Source organism: Cricetulus griseus, chromosome X (assembly GCF_003668045.3).
Source record: "Cricetulus griseus strain 17A/GY chromosome X, alternate assembly CriGri-PICRH-1.0, whole genome shotgun sequence".
NCBI classification, from domain to species: Eukaryota; Metazoa; Chordata; class Mammalia; order Rodentia; family Cricetidae; genus Cricetulus; species Cricetulus griseus.
Window position 1 is genome coordinate 107,683,500 of NC_048604.1, and position 21,085 is coordinate 107,704,584.

General features: G+C 40.1%; 1 protein-coding gene across 14 annotated transcripts in view; it reads right to left on the reverse strand.

Annotated features, from left to right (window-relative positions):
• The window catches only part of Huwe1 (HECT, UBA and WWE domain containing E3 ubiquitin protein ligase 1), a 143,276-nt gene extending 122,410 nt beyond the window's left edge, over nucleotides 1-20,866 (reverse strand). For 11 of the 14 annotated variants that reach the window (XM_027432135.2, XM_027432133.2, XM_027432128.2 and 8 more), the window contains exons 1-2: nucleotides 18,159-18,390; nucleotides 15,114-15,261 (exon numbers count right to left, since the gene is read on the reverse strand). The gene's annotated coding sequence lies outside the window, so the exon portion shown is untranslated. Of the gene's footprint in view, nucleotides 1-15,113; nucleotides 15,262-17,971; nucleotides 17,991-18,158; nucleotides 18,391-20,356; nucleotides 20,513-20,774 lie in introns of those variants that run through there. The other 3 variants (XM_027432121.2, XM_027432122.2, XM_027432123.2) reach the window with 3 other exon arrangements.
• Nucleotides 20,867-21,085: the final 219 nt, after the last annotated feature.

Below are 21,085 nucleotides of genomic sequence, written 5' to 3' on the forward strand. Positions count from 1 at the left end.
GCAACCACATGGTGGCTCACAACCATCCCTTATGAGATCTGGTGCCCTCTTCTGGTGTACAGATACACATGAAAGCAGAAATGGTGTATGCATAATAAATAAATAAAATCTTTAAAAAAAAACCTACTTTGATAACAATAAGGTTAAGAGGTCCCAGCCTCATTCTCAAATTTAGTCTCCATTATTTCTCCAAAGGTTAACTAGCCTCCTAAATAACGTAGGTTATATGAACTAATCAAAGATTTTAATTGGATCAACTATTTTGAATGGGTTCAAACAAACTTGGAATATGCTGAAACAAAGATTCTACTGTACAGTTTCATCAGAAAAATTATGCATAGTGGTTATCTGCATGATTACAAACTCTTTTACTGAAAACTAATGATGAAAACAACCTTCAACTTTACAAATTTGCTATATGGATTAAATTAGCTCACTGATAAAAGCTGTACCAAATTCTTTCAGGAAAGGCATGGGGAATAATGAGAATTGAATTCAGACCTTCACACTTGCTAAGGCAAGTAAGTACTGTAACATTAAGGGTATCCCAGGTCCAAAATAAAACGTTAAAAATAAACACACTGGAATCAGAAAGATGGTTCACTGGTAAGAACAAGGGCTTCAGTTCCAGACCCTAGCCCTAGTTCCATTCTCGGCATCCACATAGTGGCTGACAAAATCCACTGTCTTTTCTGGTCTCCACATGCACCAAGCACAAACATGTCAATCAAACATACAAACACACAAACACACACACACTTCATTGGGTACTACCCTCTGATTCAGGACCAACTATGTATTAACAACCAAGAATGATTATAGTACATTAGTAGTTTTAAGCACAATGTTATTGATAAAAAAAAGTCAACAAATACTCTGGATATCAAAGAATTGACAAATGGGAATCACATGAAATTAAACAGCAAAGGGAACTATTAAGAGTAAATAACCTAAAGAAAGGGAAAAACTGTCTATTAGTCATCTGACCCAAAATCTAGAAAGAACAACAAAAACTGATAAATGGCCAAATGAACAGAAACTTCTCATAACAAATACAAATGGTCAAAACCCCTGTAAAAGCATATGCCTTTTCTTCTAAATAGCAAAGATACATCCTTCACAATTTGGGTTTTTTTTTTTGGAGAGAGGGGGTTTTGAGACAGGATTTCTCTGTGGCTTTGGAAGCTGTCCTGGAACTAGCTCTTGTAGACCAGGCTGGTCTCAAACAGATCCACCTGTCTCTGCCTCCAGAGTGCTGGGATTAAAGGCGTGCCCCACTGGCACCCAGCTCCTCCTTAACAATTTAAAGCAGTTGAAAACAGAAAAAATGGTCTTAGAAAGCATCATAGTCTTTTTCAGTGCTCAGATCAAACCTAGCACTTGGAGCAAAAGTGCTCCACTAATGATCTACTTTCCCACTTCAGAAAATATTAATTCAAAAGTTTTAGGAATAGAGAATTCATTCCTATTTATTGGCATATAGCATTCACATGTATGTGTTTAAACACAGAGACAACAGATGGCTGGGATGAATTATACCTGAAATCCAAACATTAGGGACACTAAAGCGGCAGGACTGGCACAAGTTTGAGGCTACCCTGGCCTACATAGTTCCAGGTCAGCCTAGGCTAGAATGAGACTGTCAAAACAAAAATCTCCTGAAACCAAACCAACAACACCCTTTAAAATAAAAGCCAGGGGCTGGAGAGATGGCTCAGAGGTTAAGAGCACTGACTCCTCTTCCAGAGGTCCTGAGTTCAATTCCCAGCAACCACATGGTGGCTCACAACCATCCATTATGAGATCTGGTACCCTTCTGGAAGCAGAATGTTGTATACATAATAAAATAAATAAAATAAAAAAATAAAAGCCAAATTAGGCTAACCCATAAGAAGGACAGTGAATACTTGTAAATTACATTGTATGAAATCCTCAAAGAACTAGTAAAAATGTTTTTGAAGGTTCCAAATTAGACTCATACTAGGATTTAAGTTGGGGGGGAGAACTTCCTTTGGAGTCCTGCCTTTTTCTTAAGTTTCTTTTGTTGAAATTTCCTCCAATGGGACCATTCATTCTGCATTTTTTGTTTGTTTTTCCAGACAGGGATTCTCTGTAGCTTTGGTGCTTGTCCTGGAACTCACTCTATACACCAGGCTGGCCTCAAAGTCATAGAGAACCACCCGCCTCTGCCTGCCCCAGTACTGGGATTAAAGGCATGCACTGCCACCACTTGGCTCATTCTGCAGTTTTATAAATGGCACCTGGTGGTACATTTGGAAATAGAAACAAGTTGCTTAATGGAAACCTACGGGGATAATGGGCTCAATACTGGACTGGCTAACTTGTGTTTTGTGACCAACTCCACCACTATGCAAACCATGGACAAGTTATTACCCCTAAATGTGGGCCCATAAAATAAGTGGATAATAAGTTCCCTGTTCCAAATTTTCTGTTGGAATATGGAAGATTCACTATTTAAAAGCTCCTGATGCAGTCATGAATCACTTAACAGAAATATAACAAATGTACTATAAATGTACTATTATGGGGATTTCATTATTGTGCAAACATCCTAAAGTAAATGTCTACAAAGATTGCTACTTGCTACTACAATCTTTCACTATCAGTAGGCAATGTAATTTTCTGTATCTACAATGCATCTCTACCAGTAGCAAAAACAAGTTAGTCATGTACCATGTTTCAAAGCCAGATCTGGTGGTTCATGCCTGTAATCATGTCACATGCCTAAAATTGCAGCACTGGAGATTCAGAAATTTACTGTTATCTTCCAATACAAAATGAGTTCCTGATAACTACATGATGAGTTTCTGAGCTATGTGAGTTACCCTCTCAAAACAAATCAAACAGAAACCATACTGTTAGAGAACACAAGACTATAATTTGTCTTCTGGCAGTAGAGATCTGTACTGCCCAGGAAGCTAGCTAGTCTTTACATTTTAAAAGCAAAACTATCTAAAATGTTTAGCATAAAAGGTTATCAAGTGAAACCTCCATTACTGTATTTTTCCTTGGGGGGGGCGGTGAAACAGGGTTTCTCTGTGTGAACAGCCCTAGCTGTACTGGAAATAGCTCTGTGGAACAGGTTAGCCATGAACTCACTCCATTACTGTTTAAAACACAAGGCTGGAGACTGAATCCAGGGCCTCACATGACAATAACACTGAGCTAACCCTTAGCTTGAATTGTTCTTTTAAAGGCTGGCATCAAACTATACAAGTGAATTTAAAGGGCAAAGACCTGGATTCCAAAATAGGTGAAGATTGCAAGGCACTCCACAATCTTGCCCCTATAAAAATACACCAACTGATAAAGGTATGGACATCCATTTGCATAATAACAAGTCTAGCTGTCATAGTTTGAATGTAACTGGCCCTCATAAACTCATAGGGAGTGGTACTATTAGGTATGGCATTGTTGGAGGATGTGTGTCACTGAAGGTGGGCTCTGAGATTTCGTGTATGCTCAAGTCATGCCCAATGTCTCAGTTCACTTCCTGCTGCCTTCAGATCAAGATGTAGAATTCTCAGCTCCTTCTCCAGCACCACGTCTGCCTGCACACTACCATATCCCACCATGATCATAATGAACTAAACCTCTGAACTGAAAGCAAGCCCCAATTACATGTTTTCCTGTATAAGAGTTGCTGTGGTCATAGTGTCTCTAGTTATATGCCACTAGTTATATTCTCTTACAAGTTTATGAAGGCTTATCACAAGGTACTACGATTAAAAAGATAAGATAGTCTTTCTCAAGAGCAATCTGGCTTAGGAGGGGGTTTCTCTTGTATAGCCCTGGCTGTCCTGGAACTCACACTGTAGAACAGACTGGCCTAGAACTCACAGAAATCCACCTGCCTCTGCATCCCAAGTGCTGGGAGTTTTAAAGGTGTGAGTTTTAAAGTTTTAAAGTTTTAAAAGTTTTAAAGTTTTAAAACTACCTAGATTAAAGTTTTTGCATTCTGGTTCTGAAAATTTCTTAGAGAAATAAACCCATGAAGATTTGTTTATTAGGATGTTTCTATCCTTTTTTACTTTGTTCAACACTTACCAAGTACCTGTGTACTGGTAAGGATTAAGATAATGAAAACTATAACATAAAGGTATGGGCACAAGAAAATAGGAATCATGCACTCATAGAAATATAATTCATCCATTTAAAATGCTATAGAAAGACCCACAATAACACAGACCTAGTAGAGGACAATGGAATAGCAACATTTGAAATACCATTTTCTGGGTGTTGGCAAGATGGTTCAGTGGGAAATTGTACTTACAGTGCAAGTCTAACATTCTGAGCTTGATTCCCAGAACCCTACAAACACATCATGCACACACACACAATAATAAAATAAAATTCAAAATAGAATTTAAGAAAATTCTTTAAAATTTAAAGAAAAAATGTCATTTGAGATGAGGGTGGTAGAGCACATACCTTGTATGTGTGAGGCCCTGGGCTCCATCTCCAGCATTGCAAAATAAATAAAAATGCCATTTTACACTGACTTGGAGGAAATGGCTGAATGTTTTAGGATCCCTGAGCAAATACGAATGTGGACTGGATGTTTATAATACTTAAAGACTGTGGTGGTTTCTGGTTTTTTTTGTTTGTTTTTTGGCTTTTTGAGAGAGAGTTTCTCTGTGGCTTTGAAGGCTGTCCTGGAAGAAGCTCTGTAGACCACACTGGTCTCAAACTCACAGAGATCGCCTGCCTCTGCCTAAATGCTGGGATTAAAGGTGTGCACCACCAAACCTGGCAATACTGTGGTATTTTAATGAGAGTTCATCCTTACTTCATATGAGTCAGAAAACATAAAACATAATAACCTTTTATAACCTTGAATTCAGCATCCATAAATTCAAATATGGATGGAAGGGATATGAAAAAAAATTGCATCTGAGACAGGCAGACCTTGAATTTTAGAAAGGCATGGGCCACACATAGTTTATCTAAAACAATACCCGTGCCTGTACATGTTTGCATGTACAATTTTCTTGTATTTCCTAAACAAATAGTATAACTATTCACATACCACTAGATATTAAAAATAATTGAAAAATAATTTAAAGTTTGGTGGGGATACATGTTAACTATATGCAAATACAATGCCATTTTATGTACAGACTGAAGAATCTGTAAATTTTGCCATTGGGTGGAGTAATGGAACCAATCCCTGTCAGATGACAAGGAAAAATGTACATATAATGAGAATATGGCAAATTCTTAATTAGATTCTTTAATCTACCCTGTAGAAGACAATGGTGCTATTTTCAGTACTTTTATATTTGAAAATTTCTGAATAAGAGGGGATATAATGAATGATATTTTTAAAAAAGATTATGTCTTTCTTCATCATTATTTTGTAGTTCTAGAGAACAAACCCAGGGTACCAAATCTTTAGTCCAACTTAAAAAGAACATTTTCAGGGGTTGCTGAGATGGTTTAGTAGGTAAAGCACTTGCCACCTGAGTTAAGATTCCCAGAACCCATGAATAGGTACATGAAGTCAGCCTCAAGTTGTCCTCTGACCTCCAAACATGTGCCCCCCCCCCCCGAATCACACATATATACACTAATAAAGGAATATTTCTAAGTATGTATTTGCAAATCACGCACACGTGTACTCACATCATAGATATACACGCACATGTACACACGTATGTACTTTGACTTAGGATACACTGGCTTAAAAAATATAGTCTAAGCCAAAAGAACATTAAACTGAATGGTGGAATTTCAGGAACATTGAGCACTTACTTTTATTTTTTAATCACTATGATGTTAAATCAGTAGCAGGTCTGTGTATGGTGGCACACACCTTTAATACCAGAAACAGATCGATCTTTTTAAAATTTTTTATAAGATTTATTTATGCTGGGCAGTAGTAGCACACACCTTTAATAAATACCAGCACTCAGGAGGCAGAGGCAGGTGGATCTCTGTGAGTTCAAGACCAGCCTGGTCTATAGACCTATTTCCAGGACAGCCTCCAAAGCCACAGAGAAACCCTGTCTCAACCCCCCCCCCAAAATATTTATTTATTATGTGTATAGTATTCTGCCTGCATGTATGCCTGCAGGTCAGAAGAGAGCACCAGATCTCATTACAGATGGTTGTGAGCCACCATGTGGTTGCTGGGAATTGAACTCAGTACCTCTGGAAGTGCTCTTAACCTCTGAGCCATCTCTCCAGCCCCAGATGGATCTCTTTGATTTCAAGGTCAGCCTGATTTACATTGTGAGTTCCAGGACAATAAGAGCTCTGTAGAAACTATCTCAAAAAAAAGTGTTTTCAAAGAAGAGTTACTATAAAATTAGCAAACAGGGCCATCTCAATGCATTCTTACTAAATGGTTTTAGAAACCTTTAATGCTATATAAACTTAACAGTAGTTAATAGTAGACTTTCTACTATACCACCTATGAACACTATCTTAAGACAAGGCTGTCCCCAGTATTTTTTGCTATGGTTTGATAGCAAATTATTTTTTCAACATCTACAGATTAAAATGATCTCATTTTAGTTTGTATTTCTGGTTCTTAGTTTGAGTGTGTTCTTGTTAGTAGACATTTTTAGTTTCCTATTCTAAGAAAAGTTTGCCTTTAAGTTTCTAATAGACTGGGGGTTTTGGGAGGATTTTCTGTTTTTGTTTCAAGACAGGGTTTCTCTGTGTAACAGTCTTGGCTGTCCTGGAACTCACTAAAAACCCACCTGCCTCTGCCTTCCAAGTGCTGGGATTAAAGGCTTGTGCCACCACCACCCGGCTAGGCTGTTATCTTATAATTATGATGGGCACACACCAAAAAGCATGGTAATTAAGTTTTGTGGAGGGACTGTACATTTTCTTGATTTTTCTAAAACTGACTTAAATACTGGAAAAAAGGACTAAAAGCATTATATTCAGGACACATTATTTCAGGAAAATATCACTAACCTTAAGGATGTTATAAAATCTAGCTCACAGAAATGCATCTGAAGTATTTGAGTTCACAAACCATCTTTATACATATACCTTGCTGTGGTAGTTAGAATGAGAATGACCCCCATACCACAGGTTCATATTTTTAATGCCTGCTTGGTCATTAGTAGTTGTAACTATTTGGGAAAGGACTAGGAGGTGTGGCCTTGTTGGAGGTGTGTCACTGGGGATGGGCTTTGAGGTTTCAAAATCCCACACCATTCCCAGTTCTATTCAGTCTTGTGATTGTTGAACAAGTGTAGCTCTCAGTTACTGCTCTTGCATCATGAATACCTTCCTGCCTGCTGCCATGTTCCTCGCCACGATGGTCATGGACTATGAACCTCTGGAGCTGTAAGCCCCAATAAGATCTTTCTCCTGCAAGTTGCTTTGACCATGGTGTCTCTTCACAGTAATAGAAAAATCACTAAGACACACACTTAATCCTAATCAATATTCTGTGTGGTATTCTCCAATGCATCCCTATAAACTGCTATAACAACCTGCTCATTCCTCATGATAATTCATGATAGCTTTTCAGTGTGATTTGCAAATCTCCCTGCCAGTTGTCCATTCCTAACGCTTACCTTTATAAACTACATTTTTTATTTATCCTATGGTCTACATAGGTGTGTGGTGCTCATGTCAAAGTCAGAGGACAAATTGCCAAGAGTTCATTCTCTCCTTTCCACCATGTGGGTCCCTAGGACAGAATTCAGACTTGGTGGCAGTTACCTTTAACCTGTTGAACCATCTTGTCAGCACCCTGTTGCCTATCTTTCTATCTCTACTATGTGGCAACAATGAGTATAACCTCAAAAAAACATTTGCTGAATAAATATTATTGCCCTCATTTAAAGGGAAAGGAAACTGCCTCAATATGGGCAAGTGACATAGCCTTTACCTATTTATTTTACACAATTATAATGGCTTTATATCTTTGCAGAGTACTCTATAATTGCAGTATTTTAAAATAGATCATTGAGCTGGGCGTTGGTGGCGCACGCTTTTAATCCCAGCACTCGGGAGGCAGAGGCAGGTGGATCTCTGGGAGTTCGAGGCCAGCCTGGTCTCCAGAGCGAGTGCCAGGATAGGCTCCAAAGCCACACACACACACACACACACACACACACACACACACACACACACACACACACACACACACAGAGAGAGAGAGAGAGAGAGAGAGAGAGAGAGAGAGAGAGAACTTTTCCTAAGCATTTCATAGGTGATATAAATTTAGTAAACTATCCTAGGCCCTCTCAAATATTAATATATTAATGTCTCTTTGTATACCTGATTATCAACACTGGGTATAATCTACATATACATGCATTTTAGGGAGAACAGAGAGAAAGAATAGGGAAGGAAGTGGGAAGGAATAAAAAAAATAGAACAGGCTTTAGATCAGATGTAGGTCTGTTCAAAGACTGCAAACTAGTATTGTAACAGCAACTGCATGTGCCACTGTGAACTCTCACCTTGGCCCAAATCCTTTTCTTATTGATATTACCTTGTACTAATAGAAGACAATTACAGGGTTTCTCAACATACCAGCAGTCTTTGGGCTGAGGAAGCACACAAGAATTAGGAAACCTGTGCTTATTCAAACTAAATGGAGGCAACATGCAAGAATGAAAATGAAAACTTTACATTACTTTAAAAATGAGCAGAGCTGGGTATGCTAATGCATACTTGGACTCCTAGCATCCATAAGTCTGAAGCAGGAGAATGACACATTCAAGGATAGCCAGCACCAAACAGTTAAGAAAACAAGCTGAAATCATACACGATCCTTTAAATACTACATAAAACGAATGGTTTTAAGGGAGTTAGTAGTCAATAACTCTTTCCTAACTTTATTGATGCTGGCGAAACTGATTACTGTTGCAAGGACTCATTATGGATTAAAAAGGTTATAGCAGAACCTTGAAAAGAACAGAAAGACAATGAACATTAAAGAGCTATGTAAAAGGAGACAGATCATGACAACCATTGCAGTATATATAGCATCACAAAACTGAATCCAATAACCAAATGAAAAAGGTATTTCCAAGGATGAAACAAAAGATTAACGTACCCAAACTGTAAAGTGGAAAGCCCCAAATCTACAACTGCCTGAACTCCATGCCTCCTACATTAACCAAGATTTTTCAAACCTTCCCACTTAAATTCTAACAAAAATTTCCTGCTAACAAAAGAAAAATGTAGGGATAAAAAAGAAGCAACCTGGGAAGGTCAAGTGGAAACAAAATGAAGACAAGCTCAGCACTATCATGACAAATAGAAAATATCCTTCAACTACACCTTTTTGTCTTATCACATTAGCTGATTCCAGCTCTGGTGTAGAAGTGTGCAAGAATAAGCCTGGAAAATTCCTGACATGATGACAGTAAGCAAATTATCAAAGACTAGGGTTTATGCTAAGATCAATCAAGAACCAACTTTATAATATTATGTAGTCCTCCTAGCTAGAAGATTAGACCATTTGAACTTCAAAACACCAGCTTCACAAATTTTTATATCCTTAAGTACCTAGTTATACACATTTACATAACCTTCTGAAACTACCATGGAACAAAATCATACCAAAGGCTGTATTTAGGGGCTAGAGAGATGGCTCAAGGATGAAGAGAGCTTCCTACTCTTCCATAGAACTGGAGTTTGCGTCCAAGAACCACAATGGCCTTTTACTCCAGCTCCAAAGGATCTAATACCCTTTCCTGGCCTCCATACCATACATATATATTTTTTTAATAAAGCTGTGTTTTAAAAGAGAGACAGAGCACTCTGGAGGCAGAGGCAGGTGGATCTCTTGTGAGTTGAGACCAGCCTGGTCTACCAGAGCTAGTTCCAGGACAGCATCCAAAGCCACAGAGAAACCCTGGAGAGAGGGGGAGAGGGAAAGGGAAGAGAGGGAGAGACACAGAGAGAGACAGAGAGAAAAGCTGGGTGTGCATCATACCTGTAATCCCAGTACTCAGGAGGCAAAAGCAGGAGGATTCTGTGAGCTTAAAGCCAGCCTGGGCTGCATAGTAAGTTCCAGGCCAGACCTAAAAAGAAAAGAAACTGAGAAGACAACTCAGTTAGTAATAGGCTTACTTGCAAGCACAAGGTCCTAAGTTCCAGAACCCACATTTAAAACAAAAACAATTGGGTGTAGTGTGCTTGTAATACCATCATTGGGAAGACAGAGAAGATCCTCTCTCAAAGCCAATAAATGTGGGTGAACAGCAACTGAGGAATGACACTTGAAGCTATCGTGGTTTCTATACACACACACACACACACACCCCTTTTTTAAAGAAAAAACTGAGTGTTCATCCTGCATAGCCAAGTAAAAAAATGAGGGGAAATATAAAATGCCAGCATTGAAATATCATTTCATTATCACCAATGGTTTAATGAATTAAAAGACAACTCATATCACCAAAACACAATGTTATGAATGAACACATACCCTCCAATGTTTGTCAAAGGGAATGAACTTGAATTTATCACACCTCTGGACCCAGCTGTCAATGTGTAAGAAATAAAACATTCATCTAGGACTAAATTTTGAGAATCCCTGCAACAGAGGGTTTCAAAACTGCTTTTAGCTGAAGGCAATACTAAATAAACTGCTCTCAATCTTGGTCTAAAAAACTTTTTGCAATGCAATGTAGACCACCTATAAGTGGGAAATCTTTATCAACCCTGCCCCCAAGGCTCAGGGAATATTTAGGAAGAGGGGGCAGGAAGAATGTTAAGAACCAGAGGACAGGGAGGAATGCTATAATGTCTTCTGGATATGACTTGAGCATTGCATTCATAAACTCACAGCAGCTGTGGTACCTGTCTGTACAGGATCAAGCTAATCAAAATTCCAACATGGATGGGAAAGGGACACCCAAGGCCTTCCTCTGGCTGAGGAGCTACTGGCAGCTGATGGCTATTAGGGAAGTCATTTTTCTTTGGGAAAGTGGCCACTGATAAGCTGTGCATGCTCCAGGGATGGCTCCACACCCGTGAACATATGAACAATAATCAAACTCTGTTATTTTTTTGAAAAAAGTGGAAACATGAAGCTGGGACGGTAACTGGGGAAGTTAATAACCAAAATGCACTGTATACACATATGAAATTCTCAAAAGAATGTATTTCTTTTAGCTGAAGGTTGATACTTCACTCTTTAGTCCTGTTTAGTATTTCACCCAGTCTGAGTCTAGAAACAGTAACAGATAACATTCTGAACCAACTACAGATATATGCTAGTGTTCTGACCATCATCTGGAAATATACGAAATCTACACCCCCTCAAATTATGAAATGACAAAACAGCAATAGGACAAATGGGGACACAGCAATCTATTTTAACAAACCCTCTAGGTGATTGATGTTCCCTAAGTTTTAGAGTCACTGTTTTTGGTTTGTTTTTGTTTTTGTTTTTCATAGTCTTGGCTGTCCTGGAACTAGCTCTGTAAACCAGGTTGTCCTCAAACTCAGAGATCTGCCTGCCTCTGCCTCCCAGAGTTCAGGGATTAAAGGCGTGTGCTACCACCAGCTTCAGAGCCACTGTTTTAAGTATGATTCATGCATTAACTCAGTTCAACTTGTCCAAAATCCTAAGTGATGCTAGGTAACATCACTACTTTATAGAGGAACAACTATACTACAGCGTAAAGAAGTTAATTTATACAAGATGATACAGCAGAAACAGGGTCAGAACTTGAATTGAGGGAATCTTCTGAATCATTGTACAGACGTCTTTTGACTAGGAAGAGCTCAACTGGCAGAATGCTCTAACAACAGTGAAAGGACAGCTTCCAGCAGCGGCACAGACCTATAGTTTCTGCTACTCAGAGCTTAAGCAAGAGAATCACCTGAACATAAGCATTCAAAGCCAGCTTGAGGTTGTAGGAAGCAAAGTATATGGAAAAACACCAAAGTCCAGAATGTGCTTCAATAAAAAATAGGCAAATAAATAAATTCATCAAATAACCATTAAAATTCTTTTAAAAACTGTTCCAAAACACAAACACCCACAAAACCCATTATTTCTAATTGTAAGGATTTAAAACCTGAGTTGTAGTAAAGGTGATACATAAATTCATCAGTCCATCTGTACTTAGCTACTTTTAATTTTTTTAGAATTATTTATGAGTGTTTGGCCTCATGTGCACTATGTGTGTGCCTAATACACTAAGAGGTCAGAAGAGAGCATCAGAGCCCCGGAACTGCAATTTCATAAAGTTGTGTGCTACCATATGGGTGCTGGGAACCACCAAACCTGGGCCCTCTGGCAAGAGCAACAAGTGCTCCTAACTACTAAGCTATCTCTTTAGCCCCCACAATCTAATTTTAAAACATGGAAACTATTTAAGCCTTACCTGTGTTTTTTACTTTTAGCCCCCTTTTATTTACTACTACTGAGAAGTGGTACTGAGAAGAACAAACTGCTTTCTTTCGATCAACACTTAAGATTATGAGCCAGGCGATGGTGGCATACACCTTTAGTTCCAGCACTAACAGAAGAGGCAAGCAGACCCCAGCCTGGTCTATAAGGGCTAGTTCCAGGACAGGCTTCAAAGAGCTACACAGAGAAACCCTGTCTCAAAAAAAAAAACAAAAATAAAACAAGATTATATAAACAAAGTCTCCAAGTTGAAAAAAAATTAATGTATCTAGTTCAATTAGTTGAATCAGACCTACAGTACAATTTCCATTTAGTGGTACTTCATTTTTATTTTATGCTCATTGGTGTTTTGCCATGGGTGTCAAGTCCCTTAAACTGGACAGTTATGAGCTGCTATGTGGATGGTGGGAATTGAAGCAAGGTCCTCTGGAAGAGCAGTCAGTGCTCTTAACCACTGAGCCATCTCTCCAGCCCCTTAGTGGTACTTCATAAAAGCAAAATAAATTTCAACACTCTGTGACATCAGTTTCTATGTCACCATTATGATTTTAAAAGACAACTGATGAAAAACTTTTTAAAGGAAACTCAAAGCTGAAAATTATCAGGTTAACACCTCAAGCAAACTTGTTTTACTCAGAGAGCCACTCCTTCATTCAAAGAATTTCTATAACCAGAAAACCAAGACGGTCAACAAGTACATCAAGTTTTACCAACTCAACCTCTATGACACATCAACAAAGAGGCTTCCAGAGAATCTAAAGAGCTGAATTATCTGACATTAGCATATATAAACATGTGGTAACCAGTCATTGAAGAAAGGGGTCAAAAAAACAATACAAGAAATCCTAAGAGCAATAGCGCTTGTGAACTGTCTGCCTTGTGCGTCTATTGAGACCACTGCAGAGCTACCTAACATGGTCACAGCTACACAACAGACTTAACAATTTAAATCTTATTCCATGAGAAGCAATGTGGAATGCGAAGGGCAAATATTTTCAAAGCAACCAAGTTTGGCATTTCAATGATACTTTGAACTGGTGGTTGAAAACACACAACAAAAGGAGAATTAAAAACCCAACACTATTTCCGTTGTGAACTTCCAGCATTAAGAAGGGAATGATTCAAATATTGGAATGCCCACTGTGCACAATTCTGTACCAGTTATCCTAGTTTCACAAACTAGGGTTTGTGCCTAAGTGGTTTTGTTTAAATACAGAAACTGAAGTGTAAATATTTAATCATTATATCCAACATGCTCAAAATGTTTTCTGTTGGAAGCATGAACTTGCTGGAATTCCCAAGAAAGCCTTTATTTAATATCAGATCAATTTTCAAATAAGGACTTATTCTTCCAATAACAACAGAGCTGAAACACCTGAACTCATGACCGGTGGTTATTCATGATCATATTCAAATACTTCTAAAATTTTCATGACTTTTCCATTTTCTGTCCCTTTAACTTGCAATTCTTATCATTTAATAACTGGTACCAAGTACCCTCGCTCTGTCCACAATGTATCTAAGTTAAATGCTGGCTGGAGGCTTTATATTTAATTCTCTTTCTTCTGGTTTTGACCCCAAAAAGAACATAGCACAGACCCCAGAATGGCTAACCCTGCAAAAGTAAAAGAAATGGAAGGGGAGAAGCAAACAATTTACCGGAATTTATGCTGGGCGAACTACTTCCAATTGAAATAAGTACAACCATAGGACAATCATTCTACAATTGAATATAAAATCTGAAAGTAACAAAGCATCCAAAACAACCAAGCTACTTAATAATATTGCAAATACACATGAAAAACTCTAAACACAATCAGGTCATTATATCTAGAAAACATCAGCTTTTTCTTCCAGAAGGCCTATATTTCATGTGGAAAATAGTAAGTGGGACCAGGACATGGAACTAAAATCAAATCAAACTGCCACAGAAAAAAGAAACCCATGACTAGCTATTTTAGTATAACGACTAGGCCAGCAGTATCAACTCCAATTGGAATATAAGAGATTACTACCATTGTTTCATTATAATAGGTTCTCTAGGGTCTTTAATGAGAATAGGATAGACATTGCCATGGGCTGTAATCCTCAAATGTGAGGAAAATGTGGTAAGACAATTTAATAAATAAATTAGAAAAAGAAAAACAGCATAACCTAAAAATTAAAATGCATTTAAAGTCTACACAAACTGCTTGGTAAATGGACTTTTCTCTGGATCCAGATTCAAACTATAAACAAAACAGAATTATCAGGGAAATTTAAAAACTAGCCTATATTTTCTACTTTTAAAATTCAATTTCTTCAATTGGGAAAATGATTTTGGTGTTTATACTGTCAAGAACTCTCTCAGCTATCTATAAAATATTTGTATAGACAAAAATAACATAACAGAGGGGGTTATTTCAAAGTAATTTCATGGGAAGGGAGATGCCAAAGGGTAAAACTAGAAAGGCTGAAAGTTGATATATGTTAAAAGCACCTGAGGGAAGGGACATACTACCTGGTTTGCTATGTTTCAAATTTTTGTAACTTAATTTAAAATTCATGCACTGAGCATATGCATTTAAGCAGTTCCCTTTAGTTTAGTAATGACCTCCATTCACTAAAATGAAAAAAAAGGTATCTGGTATCTGATCTACACAATGGAACCAAAGTAGCACAAGCACAAAATGGAAATCCCAGCCCCATCTCCATTTCAAGACATAAAACACAATGCCACCCACAAAGATCTAAAAGAACTAACCTAACATCACAGCCAATCATAGTCATCCTGGTGGGAAATCCCAACACTGCTCCAACAGCTTCCTGAAACTTCCTGACCAAGTAAGTTCTGGTCTACTGGTTTGTTCCTCTGAAGCACTAAAGCCACTCAAGTCAGGCTACTGGAGGACCTACAAAAATAAAAACATCAGGGGAAAGAAGTATGTATTTATTAGAATCGGGGAGTTAAGCATTATATCAAAATTTTAAACACAGTTATTCCTGAAGCAATAGCCCTTGAACACCAATTTGCATTTTTAGGACCTGCTTTGAGAAGTAACTAAAGAACTCAGAAATCAACAGCTATATTGTGTTTCTAATGACACTTAGACAATACCCCTGAAAACTGTTTTCAACCCAAAACAAAATGATACGGCATGTTTAACAAACTCATACTAAGGAAAACAAGGTTATTTTTTTGTGAAACAATGCTGTACACATTAAAATCATTTTTCACTTCCATAAATGCTTTTTGGCCATACTGGGAGACAAAGGATAAACAACCTGGAAATTCAAGTTGAACTTTGTCACTGAATCTTAGACCAAGGTTTTATTTGGTACTGTCACTCCACATTATCAATAATTATCAGATGTTACCCACTGTAAAATGTCAGTGGTAGTGTACTCCTTGCCACCATATCCTTACTTCAACCCCATCAACCAACCAACACAATTAAAAAACAAACCACCTTACTATCAATCTAATAAAAACATTAACAGTAAAAGAAACTAATTCCAAGTCAAATATGTTAGAAAATATAAAATGGCAAAAGCACAAGAGGTGGTAGTTATCAAAGAGCCAGCTGTGGTTGCCTTTGGGGGGAAAATGCTGGTATTATTAAGATTAACCTTCCTAATGTCTTGTATACGGTATCATCCTGCTTTACAAGATGCTAGATAGGCCTTTCCATACTGACATGAGGGACTAAATGAGGTAGAAGGGAAGAAATACAAAAATCTCTCTAAGAGAAGTTCTCTTCTGCAAAATGGCATGGCATGAAATTTCATTACTTTTGTGGGGTGAAGGGCAGGACAGACTGTCGTTGAAAGAGTGGCAGAAATGAGCAGGCAAGGAATGAGGCACTCCCTTCCAAAAGGTAGTACACCTGGGTGTGGTTCATGACAGAAACATAGCTGGTGGTCATTCCAAGAAAATGATTTTGCACTCAAAGTCTTACACTAGTAAAAGCTTCAAAGAGTGGGAACACATTCAAACATCATGAGCCACTGATCATACAAAGTGGTTCATGAGGAGGAAAAAACAAGGCAGATAGGAGTCGATAGGTATTATTCCTAAACATAAAAATTTACAGCTGAAGAAATAACAATTTTTAAAAAAAATCTTACTTTCCCGGGCTATAAAGATAGCATATGACATAAAAACATCTAACAATATACTCTTCACATAAAAAAAGGCACCAAAATTTGTGTTCCTATGAGCCAAGCACTTTACAAATTTTCTTTATAATTCTACCAACCCTTTAAAGGTAAGCATTAGTATTCTCCTTATATAAATGAACGGAAAACTGACAAGTAATTTACCCAAGGTCATGAGCTCAATGGGAACTGGAGGCAAAACACTATTTTCTAAACCAGGCTGCTTCCCATGAATGGGGATTGTTGGCATCTCCTCACTCTATGCAACACTGGTGCTAAAAGAAGTAATTCAAATCATGTTATCTACAAAGGAAATACATGATAGGGAATTAATTGTTTATAATAGAGGTAATGTGAGGAAAAGGAAGTAAATTTAAAAGGAGCATGACTGTTTAAGGTGTAAAACACATGGTGGAAGGAAAATGTTTTGGAGGTCTGACACCTCACTAGGGGATTTGGTTCCTGCTGGTGGGAGGGGAAGTAGCTGAGAGAAGTTTAAGGGGTAAGAAGTGAGAAGTACTTAATGGTGACTAGCAGTAACAACAATTAAAAAAAGATAGCCACAAACGAACAGAGCAAGGAAAGGGGGCGGGTCCCAGGGTTTGTAAAGTGGAAGGGGCTGGGAGGAAGGACAAAGTTTGATGGAGTGGGGGCTCGAACGAGAAGACCACTGAGATTGCAGTTATCCAACCACTGACCCGTTTACTGTTTTGCCCAAGAATGGTCTCAAAACATTCAAAGTTGAAGAAATCAGTACCCTGTCCCCGTGTCAGGGACAAACAAGCCAAAAGACCTAAGAAAATGTGAGGTGTATATGGCTCTATCCACAAAGATGGAGTAAATGCAGGGAACAAGACAGGCTCTGTTAACGTCTGCGCCAAAAGCACCCTGGAAGACGGGGCAAGCTAGATGATTCAGGGTAAGATCTAAATTAGGACTGGGGAGGAGTGATTGGGAATTTTTTTACACCCCCCCCCCTTAATAATGCATCTCAATAGCCACAAAGCTGAGAGATTTGACAGGGAGGTGGAATTCGGGGAGGGGTAGTAGTACTCGAGAGACTCCTTAGCTCAAAGGCCGTGGGAGCTGGGGAAGCAGAGCCCACCTCAACTCAAGAAAACTAGGGGTTTCATAAGGGTAGTCGCAAGGGCTGAGAAAAAGCAAGCGCGAAAAATGATACTGAGAGACAAGTCCTCGGTGCGTCCCCTCTCACCTTTTAATCTAATTCCCAGCCCACTACCCAATGAACTATCGACTCCCTCCCACACTTCCCAACCCGCCCACTGCGACGACAAAAAACGGAGGCGTAGAGCGATTGGTGGGGCAGAGGCAGGCCCACACGCGGCTGAGGCCGGTGGAAATGGTGTCGCTTTAACCGGTAAGACACAGGGTGGTCTTCATCTCAGGAAAGATTTACCGGCACCACTACGCTTCGCCATTCGTCATTTCCTTAACGTCTGGTACCTGAGAAGCGTCACAAACGCGGATAGCTAACCCCTTAGTACCATGTACTAGCAAGACAGACATCAGCCTCCGCCGCCATCTTAACAGGCGGACCGACCCTAGTCACTGCCCCCCCCCCACCCCAAGGTATCTCCGCCACCGCCGGCGAATCCCACGAGGACGCAACCCTGCTCCCGCGAGAACTCACCGGCTAAGAACAGCACCACCAGAAGACGCTGCTCGCGCCTCCACAGCTCCTGCACTCAGTAGCGAAGCTCTGCTGCCTTCGCGTGATCCCAGAAGAACCTCCACCGGACCGGGAAAAACTGAGCCCAGCCCGTCCCAGCCCTCTCCTTCCACCAAAGATGAAATCGTTAGGGCTCCGCTCTCACCCCACGCGAAGCGAAAAGCAAATGACGCACAACCTCACGGAGCACTAAGGGGCGGAGCCAATATGCCGCCGCCGGCTCCCGCATGCGCTGTGGGAACTATCGCGATATTACGTTCAGCCTCGGCGAGACCTCCGTAATTCACTGCAGGCTGCCTCCCGCGCCTCGCCTTTAGGAAACCTGAGATCTCGCGAGACCAGGTGCACGCTCCTAAAAAGGAGAAAGGCGGGGCTTCGTGAAAATGACTGGGAGTTTTTCGGGGAAAGGGAGGAAGCTCTCGTCCTTTAGGGATCTCGCTTACCACGAGGTTTCCGACCCACTGCGGAGCTTGCTACCAAACCTCGCGATGACACAGCTCAGCGCCAAATCTCGGCCATGTCTTGAAAACTGCCTCCGCCCCCGATTTAGGTGTCTAGAGCCTGCCTAGTGCTTGAGGAAAATTTAAAAACTCAACCTGTTTATTCTCACGCTTCCAGCAGGGCTGTACCAATTAGCCAAACTCCATGCTGGAAGCGAAAAAATGGGTTCCCATTGTTACCTGCCTCGAGGAATAACGTGCTATCCTTAACGAACACATAAAAGACGTTCAGTATCACAATAAATACACAAATGCAAATGAAAAGAATGACACAACAGTTTTTGCTCATAACATCGGGAAAAAATTAAAAGACCTCTAATATCCATATTTTTTCCTTCGCCGCACTGCAGGCTAGCCTGAATCCATCTTCATGTAACTAAAGGTTCATATCATTAGTTCTACCTCCGAAGTCACCAGTTTTAACTACCGGAGCTTTACCTTAGCATAACCATAAAGACCGAATAAACTGGTTTTCTCCAAACAAAGGAATCTGCCCTCAAAAGCAAATTCGAGCTTGGGGTGGGGAAGTGGGTGCGTGAAGATTTTAATATGGCAGTTTTTCCATGTCTAACCAACAATGTTTCTCCAATAAATCTTGGGATCCAATCTGGCCCGTTTGTGGGCCATTCTAATGCATTGTTCTGTCTATTCTAATTTAAACATGCTTCCCTCGGAGTATAGTCTAAGAGTACAAGTCTCCCCCATCTTTAGTTATCTTTAAGCATTTTCTCGATTATTCTTAGCCATCCTCTCATCATGAACTTTAGAATCGTTAAGTTCCAAAAACTTAGTATATTTATTGGAATTGCATCAATTGCATAAATCAATATGGAAAAATGAACATGACTACAAAATTGAGCCTTCCTATTCAGAAGCATAATATTCCTTCTCCATTATGCAAACCCTCTTCTATTGTATTCCTCAAAGTTTTATAGTTCACCTCCAGATATTTTTATTTTTATTGGTATTTAGAGTGGGAGTTTTTAAGTATTAAAATTTCAAAATGTTAATTGCTTATACACAGGAAGACTTCATTTGTGACTACTCACTTTTGTAATTAGAAAAATGAAAATATGCTCAAATATAGTAATAATCAGTGAAATGAAAATGAAAGCAACGACATGTGGTTTTTTTACTCTGTAACTGGAAAAATATAAAGATTAGTAACAATTCATGTTGGCAAATCAATGGAAAAATAAGCAATTTCGCAGTACATTGGGGAGTGTAAATTATTATGGCCTTTGGGGAAGGGAATTTAAGACAAATCTATCAAAATTCAAAATGCATACTTTTTGATTCAGTAATTACTCCTCGAAGAATCTCTCCTACAGGAACACCCTCATACATGTGCATGAAACATATACAAACCCATTCATGACTGCATTACTTGCAATAGCCCTCTCCCCCAAAGAAAACAAGCTAGTGTGCAACAATCAGGAAACGGTTAAATAAACTGTAGTCCAGGCATACAATGCAGCGGTACAAAAACGGGGCAAATTCGGATTCCCTGATATACTGAAAGCTGTAAGACATATTGCCTTTAAAAATTAAAGCAATGAGACAAAATGAATGTGTGTCCAGCACCATACATATACATCAGGACACGCGCACGCGCGCGCGCCTAGTAGTAACCATGAAGCCAGACTGCGCGCCCCTCACCTTCCTTTTCCTCTGAGGCCGCCTTCCTCCAAGCCTTAAGAGAAAAACTGAAGGCCCGGCCTTTACTCCTTTTCTAGGGCCATTTGGCCAAGGCTAATGCCGGTACCTCGCATCCCCACTGTTGGCCGCTCTCTCGCGCGCGCGGTTCGCTGCTTCCCCGCTGTCCTGCTGTCCCCAAAGATGCAGCTAGCTCTCTGCTGGAGGCCGCTGAGGACTGGGGGAGGGGAGAGGAGGAGGGGTTCGGGGAAGGTTGCTGCTGCCGCCGGGCCCCTTCAGCAGCCTTTCCCGAAGGCTCTCTCTGAGGCCACCACCTCCGAGCCTCGGAGCCGAGTCCCGTGGGAACTGCCCCCTACCTCAAGGAGTCTAAGATGGCCCGTCCCCCAGGCCCGGGAAGCGAGGAGGGGGGTAGGACGCTCACCTCAGCCGCAATGGCTCGGCGGGGCCTGCAACTGCGTGCAGGGTCTGCGGCCAGCAGCAATACCGTTTTCCCCCCCAGCCCCCTCCCTCGCCCTCGGTTTAAAAAGCCTCCCCCCTGCGGCTCAGCTCACACTGGATTTAAGGCTCCTCCTACCACGCGATTAGCCCCGCCTCCGTCCCTTGAGAGGGCGCTCCTGATCCCTTGGTGGTGTATTCTGGTCACCTTGCGGGGAGCCACTCAGGCCCCAATAAAGGCAACCATAGAGGATAGTAGGATCACTAAGGAACTATGATTTGATTCTTGTACAATGG